Below are 26,240 nucleotides of genomic sequence, written 5' to 3' on the forward strand. Positions count from 1 at the left end.
GGTCAGTTATCCAAATCAGTAGATGAGTTACAATGCTAGCCATTATATACTATGTTTACTCTTGAGAGAAGCAAACTTCTCCTGCCATAAGACAAAAATTTTGTGATAAATCATGGTACATAAGTTTGTGATATAGGTGGGCATTTGACTGAGGTTAAGATGCAGGTTATGCAGCCTGTGTCCCACGCCAGACTTCTGGGTTTAATCTGGCTCTGCCTCCTAACTCCAGCTTCCTGCCAATGCATGGGAGGCAGTAGGTTATTGCTCAAGTAGGTGGGTCCCTGCCATCCATGAGGGAGACCTGGATTGAGTTTCTGGCTCAGAACTGGCTGTTGTGGGCATCTGAGTAGTAAAGCAGGGGGTAGTAAATCTCTCTGTCTGATAAATTTTAAAAAATTTTGGCTGGCGCCACAGCTCACTTGGCTAATCTTCCGCCTGCGGCACCGGCACCCCGGGTTCTGGTCCCAGTTGGGGTGCCGGATTCTGTCCCAGTTGCTCCTCTTCCAGTCCAGCTCTCTGCTATGGCCCGGGAAGGCAGTGGAGGGTGGCCCAAGTGCTTGGGCCCTGCACCCACATGGGAGACCAGGAGGAAGCACCTGGCTCCTGGCTTCGGATCGGCGCAGCGTGCCGGCCGTAGCAGCCACTTAGGGGGTAAACCAACTGAAGGAAGACCTTTCTCTCTGTCTCCCTCTCTGTCACTAACTCTGCCTGTCAAAAAAAAATTTAATTTTAATTAGTTTTTTAACAGATTCAATGTGATTTGTAGATACAATTGTAAGAACATAATGATATGCCCTCCCTCCCTCCCCAACTCTTCCTTAAAAAATTTGTGACAAAACAAATGTGATATCTGACGACATCTTCAAACTAGCCACTCACCATATCAAAGGAAATGGCTTTTGAACAATGCATACTGAAACGGAATAGGCCAGATAAGAGCAATCACAAAAAACACTGCGAAAATGAAGTGCGGCACAATCAGTTCTGTGGTGCCTCTTCCCTTGTCATCCTAAGCACGTGCTTATTTCACTTGATGGTTGTCCTAGGGCTCTTAACCGAGACTGATGTTGAGCACTGTGCCATATTTCATCATCCCTAATACAAAAGATTGCAAAATACAGTTCCCTTTACAAATATCTACTCTCTGGAATGTTTACACTTCTACAATTACCATATTCATGAAATTCAACAGAATGGTACTCAAGTTCCAGGCTAGATACTGTGAAGCTATTTTTTGAGGGCTTTTCTTACTTCTCTATTCAAATATGATCAGTTAGGGTGCCTTCAATTGGAAACTATAGAAAAACCAGTGCATGTGGACTTACACAATTTGAGATTCTCTAATTCACCACTAGATGGACCTATCTGATATTTTGTCCCATATGAAGTAGAACAGTTTTAAATTCAATGAGGTCTTTATGACAGACTACTTTTCTTAAAATAAGATTACTTTGAGTTTTTAAAAAATAATTTACACACAAGAGGAGACGCGGGAGGCGACACCTCAGTCTCAAAGCCCTCCCTGGCCAGGCCGCCCCTCTGCACCTGTGCCTGCGTGGTCTCCGTGGTCTCCGTGGTCTGCTTTCCAGCGCGCGGCTGGCTGACCCGCCCACCGCAGCTTCCGCAGAGGCAGCTGGCGCTTTCAACTTCACTCACTTCCGGCCTCGTTTTCCGGTGCCGGAGATTTTATCCTGGGGACTTCCGGATGGCACAGCCCTCAGTGACACTGGAGCAGCCCGGAGTCACGAGCGCAAAGCGATGATGAATGTCTGTCATTATCATGATCTGAAGACAAGAAAGAGAATCTGACCCAACATGCTTCTCAAACACTCCCCCCACCCCCCTCCGTGAGAAATATTTCGAGAGACGCTCATGGTTTCCGACGCTCGCCATGTCTGGTTTTGCCCATTTGTTGAGTTGGCATCCCACATTGAGTCCCAGCAGCTCCACTTCCTATCCAGCTTCCTACTTATGTGCGTGAGAAAGCAGGGGAAGATGGCCCAAGTACTTGGGCTGCTGCACCCACGTGATGCAGAAGAAGCTCCTGGCTCCTGGCTTTGGATCAGCCCAGCTCTGGCCATTATTGCCACTTGGGGAGTGAACCGGTGGATGGAAGATCTCTCTGTCTCTCTCTGTAACTCTGTTGTTCAAATAAATAATTTATTAAAAAAAATAATTTACACAAAATATTGAATAAAATATTATTATATATTTAAATAATGTTAATAGAATAAAAAACAAAATAAGATAAAATAAAATAAATACAATAAAATATAACAAAATAAATCTTTGATGCCAACTGAGTTCCTTCTCTTTCTCCCTCTCTTTCCCACCCAGACAACCCATCATTCTGAATTACACATCATCAGTTATATTTAAAAAATAGTTTCACAATACATGATGATCCCAAAACAATACAATGTTTGTCTGTTTTGAAATTTATAATAGAAAAACTCATTTATGTATTTTTCTCTGATTTTCTTTTTTTCCACTCATTATTCTATTTCTGAGATTCATCTATATTGATATTATGGCTGTAATGCATTTTTTAATCACCCTGTGGTATTTGTGTTACATAAATGGATAAAATTTGCTTATCCATTTCTCGAATTTTAGATTTAGATTTTTTCATTCAACATGATTTTAAGATTTTTCCTATCTACTCACACAGCTAGAATTCAGATAGACACTCTGGATCTCTAACATGTATTTAATAATTCCAATATAAATAGTAGAGTTTTGATCATTTGGTTCATTTATTTTTTCTGCTGACTTGTGTTCTTTTAGGCTTGTTTCCTTATATATTTTAGTAATTTAAAAAATTATGAGTGCAAATTCTTCCAGTGGAAATTGTCTAAAAATAATGTGTTGCTTATGTTTTTTCCTCTGAGAAATTTTATCTTTATTTAGCCACAAGTAGTCCTCCACTTCTCTCAGAGATCATTTCACCCCACGCTCTGGCTAACAGTCTCTCTCTGTCTTCGGCCATGGTGAAGCAAATGCCCTTTTGTTGGCACAGGGAATCCATGGTCTGCCATCTTCTCTAGTGATAAATATGTTGGAAAGCCTTGTGGCAAAGCTAATGCCTTTGATTTCTTTCACATGAGCCACATCCAAAGAGTCTAGTGGCCTGTCTGTATGCCCCTTTGGTTATCACACCAGTCTGTCCTCAGTTAGCACTTTCAGTCAGCAAACATAGTTTACCAGAACTTGATGAAACGTACAGTTAATACGACCAAGCTCCAAATGTCAGTTGGGGTGGGACCAGAAAGACTTTTCTCATTTCTCAAAACTTAGGTTGCCGTCTCAGACATAACTTGATGAACAGCAAGATAACCCTTGGGCCACAAATCGAATAGAAATTATCACTGGTTTTATCAATGCTGATGGCATGCATAAAACTATCAGCAGTGTGCCAGTTTTATCCACGTGGACTCTGCCATCAGTCTTAACGAACCACTGCCTGCAGAATTCTGACTGCTCTCCTACCTGAGCACACTTGAGCCTGTTCCTTGGGAAAGCAAAGGGAGGGAGCAGTTTGATGGGGCAGTCGTGGTACAGAGGGAAAGCACAGTCACTCTGTCCAGTACCCAGTGCTTCACAGCTGCTGTGTCCCCTCAGGACCACGAGTCATGGATGTTTAAGGTACAGAAGAACTGAAAGCAATGAATTCTACAGGCAGGATTTGCTCAGACCTTCCTCCAGTGAAGGCAATGGCCCAAGGAAGTATGGGAACAGTGCAGAAAGAAGAGACCAAGGTCTTGGAGGCACTTTGGGCTTTCATTGAATGCAATGCAGCAACTTTCAAAAGTTGGAGGAAGGGCAGGAGAGCTAAGAGAAATCCATTCAACTCTAAGCAAAAAGCAGTGATCCTCCAAAGACTGGAAGTAGGGCAGTAGGGTACAGAGATCATATATAAAGGTAGGAGCACAACTGAAGAGCAAAGACCAATTCCCAAGGACTCAGCAAGATGTCCAGGCTGTGAAGCAGAGAGAAATCTCTCATGGTTCAGACAGCTCACGTCTGTGCTATAAATCAACAAAGAAATTTGATGGCTTACTGGCATTTGATGCTTCTGCAGGGCATGAGATTCACAGCGGCTGACAGAAGAAGGGCTGGGTAATTTTTTCTGGATAAAGTAGAATCTACATCAGTCACCACTGTTCTTTTATGAACTATGTTCAATGTACAATTAAAACCATGAGATACGTAAGAGCCAGCATTGTGGTAGAGTGGTTTTGGATGCTACTTGTGATGCATCCCATAACAAAGGGTTGGGGGCCTGGCTGCTTTGCTTATGATCTGGCTACCTGCTCGTGTGTCTGGGAATGCAACAGAGAATAGTTCAAGTGCTTGGGCCCCTGCCATCCATGTCAGAGACTTGGGATTCCTGGCTTCCACTGCGGCCATTTCAGGAGTGAACCAGTGGACAGAAGACCTCTCTCTCTCTCTCTCTCTCTCTCTCCATCTCTGTCTCATCTTTCAAATAAATAACTAAAAAATAAAAAAGGAAAACCGTAAACATGAAAACACAGAATTGGTGCCCCATAAACGGTGTATCCCATGAGATATCCATGTTAATAGTGGAAATGATGGCTTAGGTTACTGTAGGTAAATCACTCCAGAGACATCTGCTCAGAAAATTAAGGTCTCTCACATGGGTGCCAGTAATTGGGCCATCTGCTGTTCTCCCAAGTACATTACAGGGAGCTGGACTGAAAGTGTAACAGTCAGGACTCAAGCCAATGCTCATCTGAGATGCAGGCTTTGTAGGCAATGGCTTAACCTGCTAAGCCACAATGCTGGCCCCACTGTGCAGCTTCTTAAAAACAAAACACCTCTCTCTATCTCTATCTTTCTCTGTAACTCTGTCTTTCAAATAAATAATATAAATCTTTTTTGTTCTCCCTGATTGGTGACAACTAACTGAGCAACAAAAAGGAAACCTGTTAAAGTGAAATGAATACTATGAGAAACGGTGACTTGATCAGCCCTTGCCCTGACTGTTGATGAACAACTTAATATGTTATCCCTCTTAGTATTTTTTTTGTTTGTTCTAATTAATACTTTGGGTTGAATACTGTAATCAATACACAGTTATTCTCAAGTGTTGAAACTTAACTGAAAAGTGATCGCTGTTAAATATAAGAGTGGGAGTAAGAGAGGGAAGAGATGTGCAATTCGGGACATGCTCAAGCTGACTTACCTCAAATGGTAGAGTTAGAAACATACCAGGGGATTCCAATTCAATCTCATCAAGGTGGCATGTACCAATGCCATCTCACTAGTCCCAGTGATCAATTTCTGTTCACAATTGATCATACTGATAGGACTAAGAGCCAAAGGGAGCACATAAACAAGACTAGTGTCTGCAAATACTAGCTGATTGAATAAAAAGGGAGAGAATGATCCAACATGGGAAGCGAGATACACAGCAGACCCATAGAATGGCAGATGTCCTAAACAGCACTCTGGCTCAGAATCAGCCCTTAAGGCACGTGGATCTGGCTGAAAAGCCCATGAGAGTATTATAGGTATGGAAAGCCAAAACACTCTGGCAGAAAAAAAAAAAAAAAAAACCCTACATGAAAGATCTCCACGAGTGAGATCCCAGTGGAAAGAACAGGTCATCAAAGAAGGAGGTACCTTTCTCTGAAGGGAGGAGAGAACTTCCACTTTGACTACAACCTTGTCTAAATATGATCAGATTTGATGAACTCAAAAGGCTTCCATAGCCTTGGTGACTCATGACAAGAGCCTAGGGTGATTACTGATGCCATAAACAAGAGTGTCAATTTGTTAAGTCAACAACAGGAGTCACTGTGCACTTACTCCTCATGTAATACCTCTGTCCTTAATGTGTTGTACATTGTGATTTAATGCTATAACTAGTACTCAAACAGTATTTTTCACTTTGTGTTTCTATGTGGGTGCAAACTGTTGAAATCTTTACTTAATATATGCTAAACTGATCTTCTGTATATAAAGAGAATTGAAAATGAATCTTGATGTGAATGGAAGGGGGGAGGGGGAGGGAAAGGAGAGGGTTGCGGGTGGGAGGGAAGTTATGGGGGGGGTGAAACCACTGTAATCCATAAGCTGTACTTTGGAAATTTATATTTATTAAATAAAAGGTAAAAAAAATTATACCAAATAAATAAATAAATAAATAAAGTCCTCTTAAAAGGAGAAAAAAAAAAAAAAAAGGGAGGGGGCTGTGGCACAGCAGGTTAAAGCCCTGGCCTGAAGCACCGGCATCCCATAGGGGTGCCGGTTCTAGTCCTGGCCGCTCCTCCTCCAATCCAGCTCTCTGCTATGGCCTGGGAGAGTAGTAGAAGATGGCCCAAGTCCTTGGGCCCCTGCACCCAAGTAGGAGGCCTGGAAGAAGCTCCTGGCTCCTGGCTTCGGATCAGTACAGCTCTGGCTGTTGCGGCCATCTGGGAGTGAACCAGTGGATGGAAGACCTCTCTCTCTGTCTCTACCTCTCTCTCTAACTCTTTCAAATAAATAAAATAAATCTTAAAAAAAAGAGGGAAGAAAATGGAATCCATATTCATGAGAGATAAGAAACTAGCACCAGGATGGACTTGATGTTGGGATTATCAGATGAGGACTGTAAAACAATCATAAAAATGTTAAAGAATCTAGTAGAAAAGCTGGATAATGTTCATGAGCATAATGTGAGCAGAGAGGAGGGGAGTATAAAAATGGACCAAATAGAAGTGATAAGAAAGGTAAAATACACCATAAGTGAAGAATTCATTCAATGGGATCAATAGTAGTCTAGACAGACACAGAAGAAGAAAATGCATAAATTTGAAAGTAGTAGAAAATATATAAACACAAACAGGGAAGATAAAACAGTAACTCAGATCTGCAGGATACATATATTTAATTAGGGAGAATGGGGTAGAAGAAATATTTGAAGATATAATTTGGCTTTCAAAAATTATTAAGATATCAATCAGCAGGGCCAACGCTGTGGTGCAGTGGGTTAAAGCCCTGGCCTGCAGCACTGGCATCCCATATGGGAGCCGGTTTGTGTCCCGGCTGCTCCACTTCTGATCCAGCTCTCTGCTATGGCCTGGGAAAGCAGTAGAAGATGGCCCAAGTTATTGGATCTCTGTAGCCGCGTGGGAGACCTGGAAGAAGCTCCTGGCTCCTGGTTTTGGATTGGCTCAGCTCTGGCCATTGCAGTCATTTGGGGAGTGAACCAGTGGATGGAAGACCTCTCTCTTTCTCTGGCTCTACCACTCTCTGTAACTCTTTCAAATAAATAAAATAAATCTTTAAAAAAAAGATAACAGTCAAGCAAACTCCACACAAGATAACTGCATGCTTATGTGTACGTGCAGATATGCACATTATGTAGCACACTTAAAAACATCAAATTCAAACTGATGAAAACCAAGACAAACAGCAAATCATAAAAGCTGCTATTACATATTACATTACATACAGGGAAACAATATGAACTATTTCTGAATTCTCATCAGAAACCATGTAGGCCATATGACGATGGAAAGACAACTTTTAAATGCATGAAGAAAAATAGTAAACCTAGAATGTGATATACCACAAAATAAATCTTTCAAAATTAAAAGCAAAGTAAAGACATTTTTTAGAAAAAAGTAGAGATATTTTATCTCCAGAACTGTACTACAAGAAATGCAAAAAGAGTTGTTCAGACAGAAGAGAAATTACACCAGATGGAAGTTTAGAGCTGAAGGAATGTTTTCATGTTTCTCAGAAGGAACACTCCTGCTGAGGGTTTATGTGACATAATACTATGATCTTTGGAAGGAAAAAGAAGCACTTTGTGGTATTTTACCAGCTGGGATACTTTGGGCCTAATGGCTTTTAGCTAGTTATTTCCTCATAAGTTTTAGATTATTTACTTATGCATCCTTTGTCACAGGATCGTTGCATCAAGATGTTGATGTCTTAAACTAGTATTTGTTTCACTGACCCCCTTCTCCAATACAATCTACAGCTTCTCTTGCTATTTCAGGGAGTTTTTAGCATCTTGGTGAAACTTTTGTATTTGCAGACTGCATTAATAATTACCTAATTCAGTAAACACTGATTTTTCCTAAAAAAAGAAGCATTTCCATCCAGAACCATCAAATACTTTTTCTCGATGTATGAGAAAGTTTATATAATACATACATCCATAAATGGAGAAGATAGTATAAACATAAGTTGAATGGAAAAAACAGAATAAGCTAATGTTTCACAACAGTCACAATAAGATGGTAAACTTTTTTTGTTTTTTAAAATTCTGAATCTAAAACTATATGTTGGAAAGCAAACCATCTTCCTTTGCTCAAACAATGATTATCTTAAAAACTACAACTTTAATTAAAATATTGTATTAGAACTTTTTTAAAAGGAAACAGGAAAATATAAACTTAGAAACAAATAGGAAACAGGAACAAAAACAAATTCTGAGATGGTATTTTAGTCTGATAGTATCAATAATCACATTCAATACAAGTGGACTAAAACCCAAGGCAAACATCAGCTGGGGGAAATGCTTGTTCTGGGATTCCTTTTTTCTTGGGAGATCACCTTTTCAAATTTCTGTCCTCTGGTGATAGATAGAAACATTGATAGATACATAGATAGATAGCAATCCTACAGCATTGAAAGCAAGGTGTCAAGTAAATTTTCATAGAGTAATATTGATAGTAGCATTATTCCCAATAGCCAAAAGGGATAAATAATCCAAATGTCCAGTAACAGAGAAATGGATAGAAATGTGGCAAATACATACAATGCAGTATTACTCAGCCATAAAAAGGAACAAAGTTCTGAGGTATCCTAGATAACATGGATGGAACTTGAAAATATTATTCTAGGTGAAGTAATGCAGACATAAAAGGAAGATATTGTGATTCTACCTATATGAGCACCTAAAACAGCAAATTCATAGAGATAAAAGTAAAATAGAGGTTATCACAGGCTGGGAATAGTAGGACGGGGAATTATTCTTTCAAGAATACAGAGCTTTCACTTGGAATGATGAAATAGTTTTGTTTTTTGTCTTTTGTTTGTTTGTTTGTTTGTTTTGACAGGCAGAGTGGACAGTGAGAGAGAGAGACAGAGAGAAAGGTCTTCCTTTGCTGTTGGTTCACCCTCCAATGGCCACCGCGGCCGGCACACCGCGCTGATCCGATGGCAGGAGCCAGGTACTTATTCTGGTCTCCCATGGGGTGCAGGGCCCAAGCACTTGGGCCATCCTCCACTGCACTCCCTGGCCACAGCAGAGAGCTGGCCTGGAAGAGGGGCAACCAGGACAGAATCCGGCGCCCCAACCGGGACTAGAACCTGGTGTGCCGGTGCCACAAGGCAGAGGATTAGCCTAGTGAGCCACGGCACCGGCGATGAAATAGTTTTTAAAATGGAGAGTGGTGATGGTTTTACAACAATGTAAAATAATTAATATACATTAAAATGGTTAAAATAGAACTTTAATTTTATGTAAATTTATGAATTTATATATTTATTTATGTAAATTTTACCACAAAAAAAGTTGGGGAAAAATTCTGAGCTCTGTTTACTTCCCCTGCATTATACTCCAGCTGTTATGTTTTCAAGTATTTTTCATATTTTATTTGGGCATTTATATGTTTTGCCATACTGCTGAAAATGGCAGAGAGAATCCTTTTAAATTTTTTGACTTAAATTCCTTTAAAAATTTTTTAAAATGTATTTGATAGACAAAAAGACAGACATACACAGATCTCTCTTCTACTGGTTCAATTCCCAAATGTCTCAATGGTCAGGGCCAGGCAGAGGCTGGAGCCAAGAGCCAGGAACTCAGGCCAGATCTTCAGTGTGGGTGGCAGGGACCCGACTCCTTGAGCCATCATCTGCTGCTTCTCAGAGTCTGCACTGGCAGGCAGCTTGAATTAGAAGCCAGAGCTAGGCCGGCGCCGCGGCTCACTAGGCTAATCCTCCGCCTAGCGGCGCCGGCACACCGGGTTCTAGTCCCGGTCGGGGCTCCGGATTCTGTCCCGGTTGCCCCTCTTCCAGGCCAGCCCTCTGCTGTGGCCAGGGAGTGCAGTGGAGGATGGCCCAGGTGCTTGGGCCCTGCACCCCATGGGAGACCAGGAAAAGCACCTGGCTCCTGGCTCCTGCCATCGGATCAGCGCGGTGCGCCGGCCGCGGCGGCCATTGGAGGGTGAACCAACGGCAAAAAGGAAGACCTTTCTCTCTGTCTCTCTCTCTCTCACTGTCCACTCTGCCTGTCAAAAAAAAAATAAATAAATAAATAAATAAATAAAAAAAGAAGCCAGAGCTAGGAATTGAAACCAGGCACTCTGAAATAGGATGCAGAATCTTCATCACTAAGCTAAAGTTTAGCCTGCCTCTAAACATTCTTGAGTTTCCTGAGTGCACAAGCATGCACACACATCCTTCTATTACTCCCTGCTTTTTCCTCTCTCCTGTTGTAACTTATCTACGATAACCATTAACTCTTCTTCCTAGCCTTTCAAACTCACCTCGGCCATTCTCCTCTCCCTCCTCTTTGGCCATCAATAACATTTCTATTTCCATTGCCCAAGCTAATGTTCACTTTTTAGGCCTTATCTTAATGGATTTCTCTAACACACTTGGCAATTGTGATCCTAACTTCATTTGCTAAACACCCTCCAGCCCTGTGCCCATGAAGGCATACTCCCCTGGTCTTTCTGTCTCAGTTTCTCCTAAGATCCCTTTACGGGATCCTTTCCCTCAGCTCAACCCTTTGGTTTCCATACCTCCTAAGCTTCTATTAAAAATATCTTTGATTTTGATTCTAGAGTTTCCCTTGGAATACTCACATCTCCTCTACTTTTTTTTTTCTTTTGAACTACCACACCTATCAAAGTCACAGACTGTTGATTATGGGCCAAATGCAGTACTCAGAAAAGAGGGGTTTGGTTTTGGTTGGTTTCATTTGTTAAATTTAATGTCCTAAATAGGGTGTGCAATTTCTAGTTCATCATAGTCTCTACCACGCCATATATATGTTTGTGACCCTTAAATTTAAAATTCTAATCCTGATAATAACTTTCCTCAGCCCCAGACCTACAATTCCCATTGCTTAGTACATTACTTAGCATGGGATGCCTTTTAGAAAATGTTCAAAATTGAGCTCCTTATCCTTGTAGACAAACCTGCTCTTCCTGATACTGCCACTCAGTTGAGTAACTCCTACCATTAATCGTAGCTTGGAAGTCATTCTTGACTTTGAATGTGAGATGATCAATTATCCAGTATTGCCTAATGTACCTCTGCAGTAACTCCAGATGGAAATTCTTTTGTTTTGTCCTTGTAATCACTACTTATTTTAGGCACTCGCAATCAATCCCTGAGTTATTGAAATAGTGTCCCAATTTGTCTTCCTATTTTCACTTTTTCCATCCTAAAAATTTCCCTTCAGGTTGGTGCCATGGCTCACTTGGTTAATCTTCCGCCTGCAGCACCGGCATCCCATATGGGTACCAGGTTCTAGTCGCGGTTGCTCCTCTTCCAGTCCAGCTCTCTGCTGTGGCCCAAGAAGGCAGTGGAGGATGGCCCAAGTGCTTGGGCCCTGCACCTGCATGGGAAACCAGGAGGAAGCACCTGTCCACTGGCTTTGGATCGGCGCAGTGCGCCAGCCGTAGCAGCCATTTGGGGGGTGAACCAACAGAAGGAAGACCTTCCTCTCTGTCTCTCTCTTACTGTTTAACTCTGCCTGTCAAATAAAATTAAAAAAAATTTCCCTTCACACTGTCTTTAAAATCATTGCTCTAATATACAAATATTTTTCCTTCTCTCCTTTCCTTAAGTTTTCAGTAGGTATTCTCTGTTCACAGAATTAAAATGAAATTTTTTAGTTTTTTAAAGATTTATTTATTTATTTGAAAGTCCAAGTAACGCAGAGAGAGGAGAGGCAGAGAGAGAGAGACGGAGAGAGAGAGAGAGAGGTCTTCCATCTGCTGGTTCACTTCCCAATTGGCCACAACAGCTGGAGCTGGCCAATCTGAAGCCAAGATTCAGGAGCTTCTTCCAGGTCTCCCACATGGGACAGGGGCCCAAGGACTTGGGCCATCTTCTACTGCTTTCCCAGGCCACAGCAGAGAGCTGGATTGAAAGAGGAGCAGCTGGGACTAGAACCGGCGCCATATGGGATGCCGGCACTTCAGGCCAGGGTATTAACCGGCTGTGCCACAGCGCCAGCCCCAAGATGAAACTTTTAACATGGTTTAAAACCTTCTGAGGTCTGACCTCTACCTATCTCTTTAGCCTATCTCCTATAGTTCTTTGTCTTACCCATCGTATCCCAGTAATTCCAAACCATTTAAACTTTCTGTACATATCTTTTAGTTATGGATCTGTACCCTCTCCTCTTGTGCCCAGTAGTTTATTATTCAAAAACCTGTTCAAGTGTGACCTGTCCTCTGCATACTTCCTTCATATAGTTACCACTCACCCCATAAACCTGTATTTTTGGATATATTTATTTTAATACATGTATCATGTGTGGTATGTGGTCTGAATTTTTCATATTTTTTTCAATTAGGTATAAAACACATACCATAAAATTCATCTTTTTAAAGTATACACTTCAGTAGCTTTCAGTTTATTTGGAGTTGTGTAACCACCACCACTATATGATTTCAAAACATTTTAATCGCCGGCACCGTGGCTCACTAGGCTAATCCTCCGCCTTGTGGCGCCGGCACACCGGGTTCTAGTCCCGGTCGGGGCACCGGATTCTGTCCCAGTTGCCCCTCTTCCAGGCCAGCTCTCTGCTGTGGCCCGGGAGTACAGTGGAGGATGGCCCAAGTGCTTGGGCCCTGCACCCCATGGGAGACCAGGAGAAGTACCTGGCTCCTGCCATCGGATCAGCGCAGTGCGCCGGCCGCAGCGCGCCGGCTGCGGCAGCCATTGGAGGGTGAACCAACGGCAAAAGGAAGACCATTCTCTCTGTCTCTCTCTCTCTCTCACTGTCCACTCTGCCTGTCAAAAAACAAAACAAAACAAAAAACAAACAAACAAACAAAAAAAAAAAACAAAAAAAACAAACATTTTAATCAACCAGAAAGAAACTCTATATTCATTAGCGAACACTCCCCATTCCCCCTGCCTGCAGCCCCTGGAAAACATGATCTGATCTCTCTATATAGATTTGCCTCTCCTGAGCAGTCACATAAATGGACTCATACAAAGCATGGACTGGATTCATGTTTTCAAAATCCATCCAAATTATTGTGTGGACCAATACCTCATTCTTTTTTATGGCCAAGTAATATTCCATTATATAGATGGCTAAACCTCACTTGGTTTATCTAGTCATTAATGGACATTTGGGTTTGTTTCTACTTTTTTTGCTATGATGAATAATGTTATATGACCAAGTTTATACATGGAAATATTTATGTTCAATTCTCTTGGATATAGCCTATGAGTGGAATTACTAGGTAACAGACTAATTCTAAGTTACCATTTAGAGGAAATGACATTGTTTCAAAGCATCAAGACTATTTTACATTCCCATCAGCAATATGAGGACTAAAATTTCTCCACATCCTTATCAACACTTGTTATGACCTGTTTGCTAACAGCCATCCTAGCGAGGGCGAGTAGTATCCCACTGCGCTTTTGTATAGTATTTCTCTGATGACTCATTATGTTAAGCATCTTTTCATTTGCTTATTGTTCATTTGTATATCTTTTTTGAGGAAATGTTGATTCAAATCATTTGCCTATATTAAAAATTGAGTTATTTGGGGGCCCAGTGTTGTGGTATAGTGGGTAAAGCTGAAACCTACAATGCTGGCATCCCATAAGGGCACCAGTTCATGTCCTGGCTGCTCCACTTCTCATCCAGCTCCCTTCTAATGGCCTGGGAAAAGCAACAGAAGATGGCCCAGGTGTTTGGGCCCCTGCCACTCATGTGGGAGATCTGGAAGACTCTTCTGGCTTTGGCTTGTCCCAGCTCTTACTGTTGCAGCCATCTAGAGAGTGAATCAGCAGAAAGAAAATACCTCTCTCTCTCTTTCTCTCCCTATTTCTCTGTAACTCTTTCAAATAAAGAAATCTATATTTTTAAAATTGGGCTTTCCTTCCCTTTTTTCTTGAGTTATAAGAAGCCTTTAACATCCTTGATAAAAAAAAAACTATCAAATATATAATTTGCAAACATTTTCTTTCATTCTGTGGTTATCTTTTCATTTTCTAGATGGTGCCTCTTTGATATTAATGGATTCAAATTTATTTACTTTTTTCTTGTGATGCTTATGCTTTGGCGTCATATCTAAGAAACCATTGCCTAATCCAAGGTAGCAAAGATTTATTCTCATGCTTCCTTCTACAATGTTATAGCTTTAGCTCTTACATTTAGGCCTATGATCCATTCTGAGTTAATTTTTGCATCTAGTGTGAGGTAGTGGTCAAATAACATTCATTTGCATAAAGATATCCAGTTGTTCCAGAATCACTGGATTAATACTATTTTTTTTTCCAATTGAATTGACATGGCATGCTTGCTGAAAATAAATTGATCATTAATGCATAAGCTTATTTCTGGAAACTCAATTATATTCTATTATCTATCTTTAGGTCTATCAAAGCCACACAGGTTTATTACTGTAGCTTGGTAATAGTTCTTGAAATTGGGAAACACAATTCCTCCAACTTTGTCCTTTTTTTAAAAAAAAAAAAGTTTGTTTTGGCTATTGAGGGTCTCTTGTGTTTCCATGTAAATATTTGCATCAATATGGCAATTTCTGCAAAATTAATATATATCAACATTACATTCAATCTATAGATCAAGTTGGATGTACTGCCAGCTTAACAAAACTGATATTCCAATCCATGAACACAGGAGATCTTTCCACTTGTTTAGGTCTTAATTTTTCTCCTTGATATTTAATAGTTTTAAGTGTGAAAATCTTGCACTTCTTTTGTTACATTTATTCAAAGGTATTTTATTATTTTGATGGTGTTGTAAATGGAATTCTCTTCTGAGTTCCATTTTTTTGATAACTAGTATATAGAAATTCAATAGAGTTTCAAATGCTGATACAGTATCTTTCATCCTTGCTGGACTCGCTTGTTAGTTCTAACAGTCCATAAATCCAGAGAGTGAGATATTCATTCTGTACATTCATTAATCTTGCTCTGTTTACCACATGATTCTTAACAGTTCTTCATCCTAAGAAACACATGACAAATTCCCCAAATAAACCATGGACAAATATCACTGGCTGAAGGAAAACAGGTAAATAGCAAACATAAAGGGGCATCAGTCCAAAGCATATCCCATCTTTTTCATGACACAGATACTAAATTAAATAACAGAACCAGTTAAACTAGTGACCATCAATTTACTGATTCAACTTTCTGGCAATGAAATATCCCAGTCATCTAATATGGCCAATCCAAGTTCTATTAATTGGGAAGAATTTCCTTGACAGGTTCCTTTAAGTTTATGCCTGAGAGGCTCCCAGGAATGTCCAATAGAAACATGCACTATTTCATCAGTATTTCCTATGGATGTTAGTACCTGAGTTTGGATATTGCCTTAAGGACACATTATACATAGGTTTTTTTCCTCACACTGCAGCTTCTTCAATAAGTGGCACACTGATTTTATTTTGGAGGGAAATAAGTCTTAAAGGGTTCTCAGTCATTAAATCTAGAGACCTTAGTTCAATAGCCTCACTTGTTGGTATAGTTGGGTCAATACTAAGACTCTCCCCAACTCCCCATATGCACACCCTTTATAATAGGAAGCAGTATTACTTTTCACATAGGATACACACACACATATACACAAAGTGAAAAGTAGGAATGCGGGGCAAAACTGTCCTCTGATGGAGTGACGGGTGACTTCTAACACGACTCCCAGTGGTATTCCTACCCTCCTGGGCCTAGATGGGATTCACTTCTCCCAAATAATGCATGACGAAGGGGGTGAGATGTTACTTCTGAGATTAGGTTACAAAAGATAATGACTTCCAACTTGTTTATGTACTCTCTGGCACATCCCAGGGGCTTTCTCTGATGAAGCAACATGCAGAGGCCCACATGACAAGGAACTCAGGGTGGCTCCACAGAGACCCTCACTCCACCAGCCGTGAGTATTTGCATCCTGACAACGCCCTGTGTGCATAATTTTGGAGGCAGATCCTTCCTGAGTTGAGCCTTCAGCTAAGATTATGGCCCCAGCTGACACCTCAACAGCAGCTCTGTGAGTCTGAAGCAGCGAATCCAGCTAAGCTATGCCTAGATTCCTGACAGAAATGTTCAGATAATACATACGTGATTATTTTAAGCTGCCGACTTTTAGGATAATTGGTTATGCAGCAAGATACTTAACACATGCGGTTATGCAGTTCCAGATTACTCACATGCCATCCCAGCCCATCCTTGCTAACTTCAGGATGCCATGAATAATTTGGTTGCTGAAACAATTTATATACCATAAAATTAACCAATTTAAGGTGTACAATTCAGTGACATTTAATATATTTACAATGTCATACAACCATCATCTTCATCCAGCCCCAAAACATATTTATTACTCTAAAAGGCACCTTTGTACACAGTAAGCCATCACTTCCTGTTTCCTTCTCCCCCTCAAACCCTAGCAACCAAAAACCTCATTTAGCAGCCAGTGATGAATCCCTGTGAACAGAGAGCTCCTTCCTCAACAAAGTGACATTTTTGTACTGCTGTTGCCTACAGGCTTAATCTGAACTTCTCAGTAAACCAGTCTTTCTCTCCCCTTCTCCTGCATATTTCCTCTCTCTTCCTACCTCTCTCCCCTCTTCTCTTTCATGATTTTTTTTCACTATAGTCTGCAAGAAAGAGTTAACATCCCAATTATGACCTTTCACTCCAGCTTGGTGGACTCCCTGTCTAGGATAACCAAGAAAACTGACAATACTTCAACCAAATTTTTGGGTTTTTTTTGGCACATACTAAGCTCTGCTGGCTTTCCCAACTAGTATGGGGTGGGGGAGGTTTCCTGGCATCTCTCTCATATCATCATGACTTAGTGTATTTTTCCATTTTAAAAATTGAGGTAAAATTTACATACCATAAAATTAACCAATTTATGGTGTACAATTCAGTGACATTTAATATATTTACGATGTCATACAACCATCATCTTCGTCCAGCCCCAAAACATATTCATTACTCTAAAAGGCAACTTTGTACACAGTAAGCCATCACTTCCTGTTTCCTTCTCCCCTCAAACCCTAGCAATGGGGCCAGTGCTGAGGCACAGCCGGTTATGCTGCTGACTGGAGCACCAACGTCCCATATAGCACCAGTTCGGGTCCTGGCTGCTTGACTTCTGATCCAGCTCCCTGCTAATGTGCCTGGGAAGGCAGCAGAGGATAGCCCAAGTGTTTGGGCCCCTGCACCCACATGGGAGACCTGGAAGAAGTTCCTGGCTCCTGGCTTCGGCCTGGTCCAGCCCCTGCCATTGCGGCCATCTGGGGAGTAAATCAGCAGATGGAAGCGCTCTCTCTCTCTGTAATACCAACTTATTAAAAAAAAACCTAGCAACCACTAGTCTGCTTTCCCTCTCTACCGATTTACCTGTTTAGCTTCGTTATATAAATGAAATCATACACTATGTGACACTGTGGTCTCTGGCTTCTTTACCCAGATTGATTTTTATATTTTAAGATAATTTTCAACAATTGATTTTTGCATTGGTTAAGACTTTTCAGTGGCAATAAAACACAACTTGAACTAGTGTTCATCCCTGTATCAGAACAGAGTCACATCACACACAGACATGATCAGAAAAAGCTCCAGGAGGTAGATTTTTCAGAGGTTCTCACAGCTTTATATTCCAGTGCTTTGCCTATAGACTGCCAATGCAATGTGCTATTAAGTGTCTCATGCTTCAGAGAATGTGGTGAAAAGAGCTCCCTCAATTGTGTCTTTCAGGCAAGCGGGCATTCATTAGAAGATAACAGTTTAAGTTCACGGTGGAATCCCACTATATTGCTTCTTATGTATAAACTGCTGCAGTAAGAGTAACATCTCACTACTTTCAATATTGCTTCAGTCTATTTCAAATATTTTGGCTTGGGATTTCTGTTTTTGCAATTTCTTATTTCACTCTTTATACTCTTAGTGAACTGTAATTTAATACAATCTTGTAAAACTAAACAAAGAAATGGTTCATCATTGGCCTTTATCTAAGTATTCCTCAGGATGTTCTTCAGGTACTGGTGCATAGTTAACAATGTCAGGAAATGCATTATTAAGAAAACTTATGGTGTCTTAGATTGCAAGTTGTCTTAGCTCCTTTTACTGTATTAACCAGAATCCTCTAAGAATAGGTCTGAGTTTCCAGCTTTTCTCAAATGTCTTTGTCTATCGAATCCTTTACTGAACGATGATGTCACAGTATCAGTATTCTGTGGGATATCTTGGGAAATATGTATTTATGCAGTGTGTTGGATTGACTGCTTTCAGCTGGACACCATTTCCTTTATCCATTATGCTTTCTGTTGAAATGTCTCGGGCATGGTGTGGAAGCTTTCTTCTCCATGTGATATTCATTGTTGCCTCTCATATTCCTCAGTGGCATCTCAGTTCAATATGATTCTTTTATAGAAGAGTCACCACATTTCCCACGAAAATTTGGAAGCATATACATTGCATCTCAAAGAATCCTTTGCTAGGGTGATTTTAGTTTAGATTCTGCCAACAAAAGGTGCTTGTACAGTATGCGAGGAAGAGAAGAGATGCAGAAGTCATTACTTACTAGCAATGCAGGCAGAAGGCAGATAAGGTTTGCAGCAGGTTCTAGGCAGGCTTCTGTGAATGACCTGCTTCAGTGCTACAGGTAGCTGATATCTATGGCAGCTTCCTAGAATCCCTTCATTCTTGACTTTTCCGAAAGTTCATAGCAGTTCTACCTGACCTTCAGTCCCTCCCAGTCTTCCAGGAAGCATCTGAATATATGCATTAAATTCCCTCCAAATATCTACAGTAGTTTCCGACTTCCTGTGTGCACTCTGATTTCAGAATATGGTATCAGTATTGGTGCCAGGAAGCAGACGCTGAAAAATCTGCAATTGGTTGCATTATCTGATTACACAACATCATCAGGGATGACCTCACCACTGGCAGAAAGGGAATGCTAGTAATCCACGGCATTCTGTGAAAAACAAGTGCTTAGAAATTATTACCCATAGTTGAAGCAATAACACTGCCAGGCAGAAATGAGGACCGAAACAGCTGTCAAGTGGAACTGGTAGCTTCATATTATGCTGAACATCTCACAGAAGAAAAATGACAAACTCACGCTTTAAAATCTTGAGGAGAGATTAGGAGCAGTTAATAAGATGCTGCTTTGGGACACCTGTACCCCATATCAGAGTGCCTTGGTTTGAGTCATGGCTCTACTTCTGGTTCCAGCTTCTTGTTGATATGTACCCTGAGAGACAACAGATCATGGCTCAAGTACTTAGGTCCTACCACCTGTGTGGGAGACCTGGATAGAGTTCCTGGTTCCTGACTAGGTAGGCTCAGCTCAGCTCTAGCAGGCCATTTGGGGAGTGAACCAGCAGATGGAAAAATATCTCTCTGCCTTTCAAATAAAACAAAAATAAATAAATAAAAGTTAACTCTTGGATGAAAGTATCTTTAGAGAGGCAGAAAACTTGTGGCAGTTCCTGGAAAACTGTCTCTTATTTCTTGTAGTTTCAGAGGTTGATAGGTCTGAAAAAACCCAACAGATCTGTGATGCTGAGGATTGCAGAATTACCATATAAACGATGGCCAGAGTTTCGTCAAGTCTCTTATGTAAACAATCATTAAAAAAGAGCTGGATCCTAAATATTGCAATGTTGACACTCTGTGTGAATTCCAAGAACAACGTGAAAACCCAAATTCCTCCCTCTGGCAGAAACAGCACTCCCGTCTGAGGTTAGCTTCCTGGGCTTAACAGGCCTGTAATGTTCTCCTGTGAAGCACATTGGGATTCCCCTCGAATGCACTTGCACCATTTCTCATAGCACCTGGGCCTATGATGAGGGGAGGTGTTGGCCAATTTTTTCTTAAAGGGATACCTGGTATTTTTTTTTTGATAATTTTTGACAAAACAACAGAAATTTATTGTCTCACAGTTCTGGACTCTAGAAGCCTAAAATCAAGGTGTTGGTCTAAACATACATGCATGAAAGCCTCCAGGGAAAAATTCTTTACCCTCTTCTAGCTTTTTTTAAAATTTTATTTAAGTTGTAGAAGTTTCACTTATTTCATATATACAGGTTTAGGAACACAGTGGGACTGCCCCTCCCTCCAGCCCAACTTCCGGCCTTTAACCCCTTCCCTCTTGGATTCCCATCCTTAATTTTTTTTTTTTTTTGACAGGCAGAGTGGACAGTGAGAGAGAGAGACAGAGAGAAAGGTCTTCCTTTGCTGTTGGTTCACCCTCCAATGGCTGCCGCGGCCAGCGTGCTGCGGCCAGCACACCGCGCTGATCCGATGGCAGGAGCCAGGTACTTATTCTGGTCTCCCATGGGGTGCAGGACCCAAGCACTTGGGCCATCCTCCACTGCACTCTCAGACCATAGCAGAGAGTTGGCCTGGAAGAGGGGCAACCGGGACAGAATCTGGCGCCCTGACCGGGACTAGAACCCAGTGTGCCGGCGCCAAAGGCAGAGGATTAGCCTATTGAGCCGCGGCGCCGGCCCCCATCCTTAATTTTTAAAATGATCTATTACCAGTATACTTAGTGACATATAGTTCACCTTACTCTAAGTAAAGGGGTTCAGTAAATAGTATGAAGAAAAAGAAAACAAAACAAAAGCAAAACAAAAGATTGTTCCTCAACGGAAGAGAGAAGGGCTATAAATAATCATCATTCTCAAAATTTGTATTTTGCTTCAATACATTACATTTCAGATATTCTATTAGTTGCATCAGATCAGGGAAAACATAATATTTGCCTTTTTGGGATTGGCTTATTTCACTAAGTATAATGGTTTCCAGTTGTGACCATCTTGTTGCAAAAGACAGAATTTCATTTTTTAACAGCTGAGTAGTACTCCATACTGTATATATACCATAATTTCTTTATTCACTCAATAGTTGATGGACATCTGGATTGATTCATATCTTAGCTATTATGAATTGTGCTGCAATGAACATGGTGTGGGAGGTTATAGAGAACTTTTTATATACTGATTTATTTTGGTTTGGGTAAATTCTCAGGAGTGGGATGGCTGGGTCACATGGCAGGCCTATATTCAGATTTCTGAGGTATCTCCATACTCTCTTCCACAGTGGTTGTACCAGTTTACATGTCCACCATCAGTGGATCAGGGCACCTTTCTCCTCACATCCTTGACAGCATTTGTTGTTTTTGATTTCTGTATGCAAGCCAGCCATTCTAACTGGAGTAAGGTGAAACCTCATTGTCTTTTTTTTTTCTTTTGGTTTGTTTTTGTTTTTGACAGACAGAGTGGACAGTGATAGAGAAAGACACAGAGAAAGGTCTTCCTTTTCTGTTGGTTCACCCCCAAATAGCCGCTGCGGCCGGTGCACCGCACTGATCCAAAGCCAGGAGCCAGGTGCTTCTCCTGGTCTCCCATGCGGGTGCAGGGCCCAAGGACTTGAGCCATCCTCCACTGCCTTCCTGGGCCACAGCAGAGAGCTGGACTGGAAGAGGAGCAACCAGGACAGAATCTGGCGCCCTGACCAGGACTAGAACCCGGGGTGCCAGTGCCACAGGTGGAGGATTAGCCTATTGAGCCATTGCGCTGGCCCCTGTTTCTTGTTTTTTTTTTTTTTTTTTCCATTTCCCTGATGACTAGTGCTCTTGAGCATTTTTTCAAGCGTCTGTTGGCCATTTGAATTTCCTCTGTTGAAAAATGCCTGTTTAAGTCCTTGGCCCACTTTTTAACCAGGTTGTTTGCTTTGTTCTTGTTGAATTTCTTGGGCTCTTTATATATTCTGGTTATTAATCCTTTAACAGTTGCATAGTTTGCAAATTATTTCTCCCATTCTGTCAGTTGCCTCTTCATTTTGCTGAGTGTTTCTTTTGCAGTGCAGAAGCTTCTCAGTTTGATATAATCCCATTTGTCAGTTTTGGCTTTGATTGCCTGTGCTCCTGGGGTCTTTTCCAAGAAGTCTTTGACTATGCCAACATCTTGTAGAGTTTCCCCCATGTTCTCTAATAATTTGATGGTACTGGGTCATAGAGTTAGGTCCTTGATCCATTTTGAGTGGATTTTTGTTTAAGGTGTAAGGTAGGAGTCTAATTTCATACTTCTGTATATGGAGATCCAGTTTTTCCAGCACCCTTTGTTAAAGAGACTGTCCCTGCTCCACAGATTGATTTTAGCTCCTTTATCAAAGATAAGTTGACTATAGATGCATGGATTGATTTCTGGAGTTTCTATTCTATTCCATTGGACTATAAATCTGTTTTGCACCAGTACCAGGCTGTTCTAATTATAACAGCCCTGTAGTATGTCTTGAAATCAGGTATTGTGATGCCTCCAGCTTTGTTTTTGTTGTGTATGACTACTTTAGCTATTTGGAGTCTCCTGTGTTTCCATATGAATTTCAGCATAGTTTTCTCTAGATTTGCGAAGAATGTCCTTGGCATTTTGATTAGGATCACATTGAATCTGTAAATTGCTTTTGGTAGTATGGACATTTTGATGATGTTTATTCTTCCAATCTATGAACATGGAAGATTTTTCCATTTTTAATATCTTCTATTTCTTTCTTTAGTGTTTGTCAATTTTCATCGTAGAGATCTTAGACATCCTCGGTTAAATTTATTCCAAGGCATTTGATTCTTTTTGGAAAGGTGTGAATGGTACTGATCTTAAAAGTTCTTTCTCAGCTGTGACATTGTCTGTATATATAATGGCTTTTGATTTTTCTGTCTTGATTATATCCTGCCACTTTACCAAACTTTTTTATCAGTCTCTCAGTGGAGTCTTTTGCATCCCCTACATATAGGATTATGTCATCTGCAAATAAGGATGGTTTGACTTCTTCTTTTCTAATTTGTAACCCTTTGATTTATTTTATTTTTTTTTCCTAATGACTCTAGCTAAAACTTCCAGGACTATATTCAATAGAAACGGTGATAATGACCATCTTTGTCTGGTTCTGGATCTTAGGGAGAATGTTGCCAGCTTTTCCCTGTTTAATAAGATGTTTGCTGTGTGTCTGTCATATATTGCCTTGATTGTGTTGAGGAATGTTCCTTCTATACCCATTTTGCTTAAGGTTTTTATAATGAAAGGTTGTTATATTTTATCAAATGCTTTCTCTGCATCTATTGAGATAATCATATGATTTTGGTTCTTCAGTTTATTAATATGGTGTATCACATTGACTGATTTGTAAATGTTGACCCACCCTTGCATACCAGGGATAAACCCCACTTGGTCAGGGTGAATGATCTTTCTGATGTGTTGCTGGATTCGATTTGCTAATATTTTTTTTGAGGATTTTTACATCTATGTTCATCAGGGATATTGGTCTATAGTTCTATTTCTCTGTTGCATCTTTTCCAGGATTAGGTATTAAGATGGTGCAGGCTTCATAGAAGGAGTTTGAGAAGATTCCTTCCTTTTCAATTGTTTTGAATAGCTTGAGAAGCATTGAAATCAGTTTTTCTTTAGAGGTCTGGTAGAATTTAGAAGTAAAGCTGTCCAGTCCTGGGCTTTTCTTTGTTAGGAGAGTCTTTATTACTAATTCAATCTTCATCTTGGTTATTGGTTTGTTTAGGTTTTCTATATCTTCATGACTTAATTTTGGTAGACTGTATATTTCTAGGAATCTATCCATTCTTCTAGGTTTCCTAATTTGTTGCCATACAGCTTTCTGTAATACTTTCTGATGATTCTTTTTATTTCTGTGGTATCTGTTATTACATTTCCTTTTTCATCTCTGATTTTACTGATTTCGGTCTTTTCCCTTTTTTTGCTTATTTTTTTCTTAAAAAAACAGCTTTTCATTTCACTGATTTTTTGTTTCAATTTTGTTTATTTCTTCTCTAATTTTAATTACTTCTTTCCTCTTACTAGTTTTGGCTTTGGTTTGTCATTGAAATGCACTGATGCTCATTTATTTGCAACCTTTCCAGTTTCTTCATGGAAGGCACTAATTACTATAAACGTCCTTCTTAATACTGCTTTGGCTGTATGTATCCCATAGGTTTTTATGTGATGTACTGTCATTTTCATTTGTTTCCAGAAATGTTTTGATTTCTCTTTTGATTTCTTCTGTGAACCACTGTTCTTTACGGAGCATGTTGCTCAGTCTCCATGTGCTTGCATATGTTCTAAAGATTTTTGGGTTGTTGATTTCCAGCTTCATTCCATTGTGATCTGAGAATATGCAAAAATGATTTCAGTTTTTTTGAATTTGCTGAGACTTGTTTTGTGGCCTATCATATGGTCTATCCTAGGGAATGTTCCATGCATTGATGAGAAGGATGTGTATTCTGCCAATGTGGGGTGAAAGGTTCCATAGATAACCATCAGGTCCATTCGGTCTATAGTGTTGATTAACTGCTGTTTCCTTGCTAATTTTCTGCCTGGTTCATCTGTCCATTGCTAAAAGTGGGGTATTTAAGTCTCCCATTACTACTGTGTTGGAGTCTATGTCTCCCTTTAGGTCCATTAACATTTCTTTTAAATAGCCAGGTACCCTGTAGTTGGGCGCACATATATTTATTATAGCGATATCTTCCTGTTGGATTGATCCCTGAATCATTACACAGTGCCCTTCTTCACCTTTTTTTAACAAAAATAATAATAATAATAACACAAAAAGAAGACAAATTGTTTAGAAGGTAATATAACATGTCTGTGAATCTGGGGTAAGCAAACATTGCTTAAACAGGATCCAAAGAGCACTAAATATAAGACAGTAATAATCTGAGTACATTAAAATTAAGAATCATATCATTTTAAGTAGCATTAAAAATCAAAGACATAGGAATAAGTTAACAAAAGGCATATATGAACAGATGCCATTAAGACAAAGAAAATGTAAGCTGTAGTTTGAGAGAATATGTCTGTAATATAAACAAGTGACAAATGATATATCCAGAATAAATAAAGAATGTTCATGACCCCAGGGTACTATAAAACCAAATAAGTAAAGGAATTCAAATATTGGTACAAAGCAAAGGAAGGAAAATCACTGACAGATTAGAACTGGAAGTCAGCTTTTACTGAAATTACAGCTCTTGCCATGTTCTGGCATTAAAAACCTCAAAATGAGAATTTAAATGACAGTGATCCTGGACTAGAAGTATCCCCAGAAGGCTGGCTGAAGCAAATTAAGTTCCTCCATGGAGAAATTCATCCCAGGTCTCAAAGAAATCCAATAGAAATAATTTATCCTTGTGCCTAGTTTATAAAATGATTTCTAACTTTAGCTTTATATAGTATCCTTATCACATCACAAAACACACTCCACTCTCTCATTCTGTCATCCATTGCATAGGCAATTTCCTCCACCTTCTAGTCCTATCACTTGGCCCTGGTGAACTCCCATTTTTCCCCTGCCTTAGCTTGGGCGATGAAGTTTCTCTGACTCCCTTAGCAGAGTAAATCAATATCTTCTATGTGCTCCTGTCCCATTTTTGCCCATATTTTGCATTTGCAACCCAAATTTTCCCAGGCCCCACCAGTCCATGATTGTGAATAACAACACATCAACATTAATAGCTCAAATGTCACAGACTCATCACTCCTTGACCTACTGGTCCCACACACAGTTATTTCTGGAGATTTATGGGTGTGCCCTATATGTGTATGTGAACACCTCTGCATTCTGCTAAAGGAGTTATATCACCAGCTTTTTGTAAGAGGACTGCTCCTTGCCCAGACTCCTAACCTCGGAGCTCCAAAGTGAAAAAGCATAGAGATACCCAGCAGCACAGCAGGTATGATTTTTTTGTTTGTTTTGTTTTAACAGAAGTAAGTGGCAGAGGTGGAGCAAGAGGGCAACTATGATCCTTCACTGATTGTCTCCCCACAGAGCCACCAATTAGAATAGCTATCCACATGCCAGTCTACCTTTACAAGAGCTGGGGAGGCCAGATGAGAGGCCATAGTGCATGGTTTTAGTATAGTAACAAGCAAAGAGAGCAGGAAGGAAAGAGTTGCCTGTGTCACCCATACTCCAGCACCAAGCTGCATGGGGCCTTCCTCTTAGTGGGGGGAGAGGGAATTAAGTCCAGCCATTAG

General features: G+C 40.4%; 1 long non-coding RNA gene across 2 annotated transcripts in view; it reads right to left on the reverse strand.

The window, feature by feature from the left end:
* Positions 1-813: 813 nt before the first annotated feature.
* The window catches only part of LOC138843474 (uncharacterized), a 40,721-nt gene continuing 15,294 nt past the window's right edge, over positions 814-26,240 (reverse strand). The window contains exon 4 of one of the 2 annotated variants that reach the window (XR_011378212.1): positions 814-1,785. This is a non-coding gene — a long non-coding RNA (uncharacterized lncRNA). Of the gene's footprint in view, positions 1,786-14,646; positions 24,369-26,240 lie in introns of those variants that run through there. The other variant, XR_011378213.1, reaches the window with a different exon arrangement.

Source organism: Oryctolagus cuniculus, chromosome 1 (assembly GCF_964237555.1).
Source record: "Oryctolagus cuniculus chromosome 1, mOryCun1.1, whole genome shotgun sequence".
In the NCBI taxonomy this organism is placed as follows: Eukaryota; Metazoa; Chordata; class Mammalia; order Lagomorpha; family Leporidae; genus Oryctolagus; species Oryctolagus cuniculus.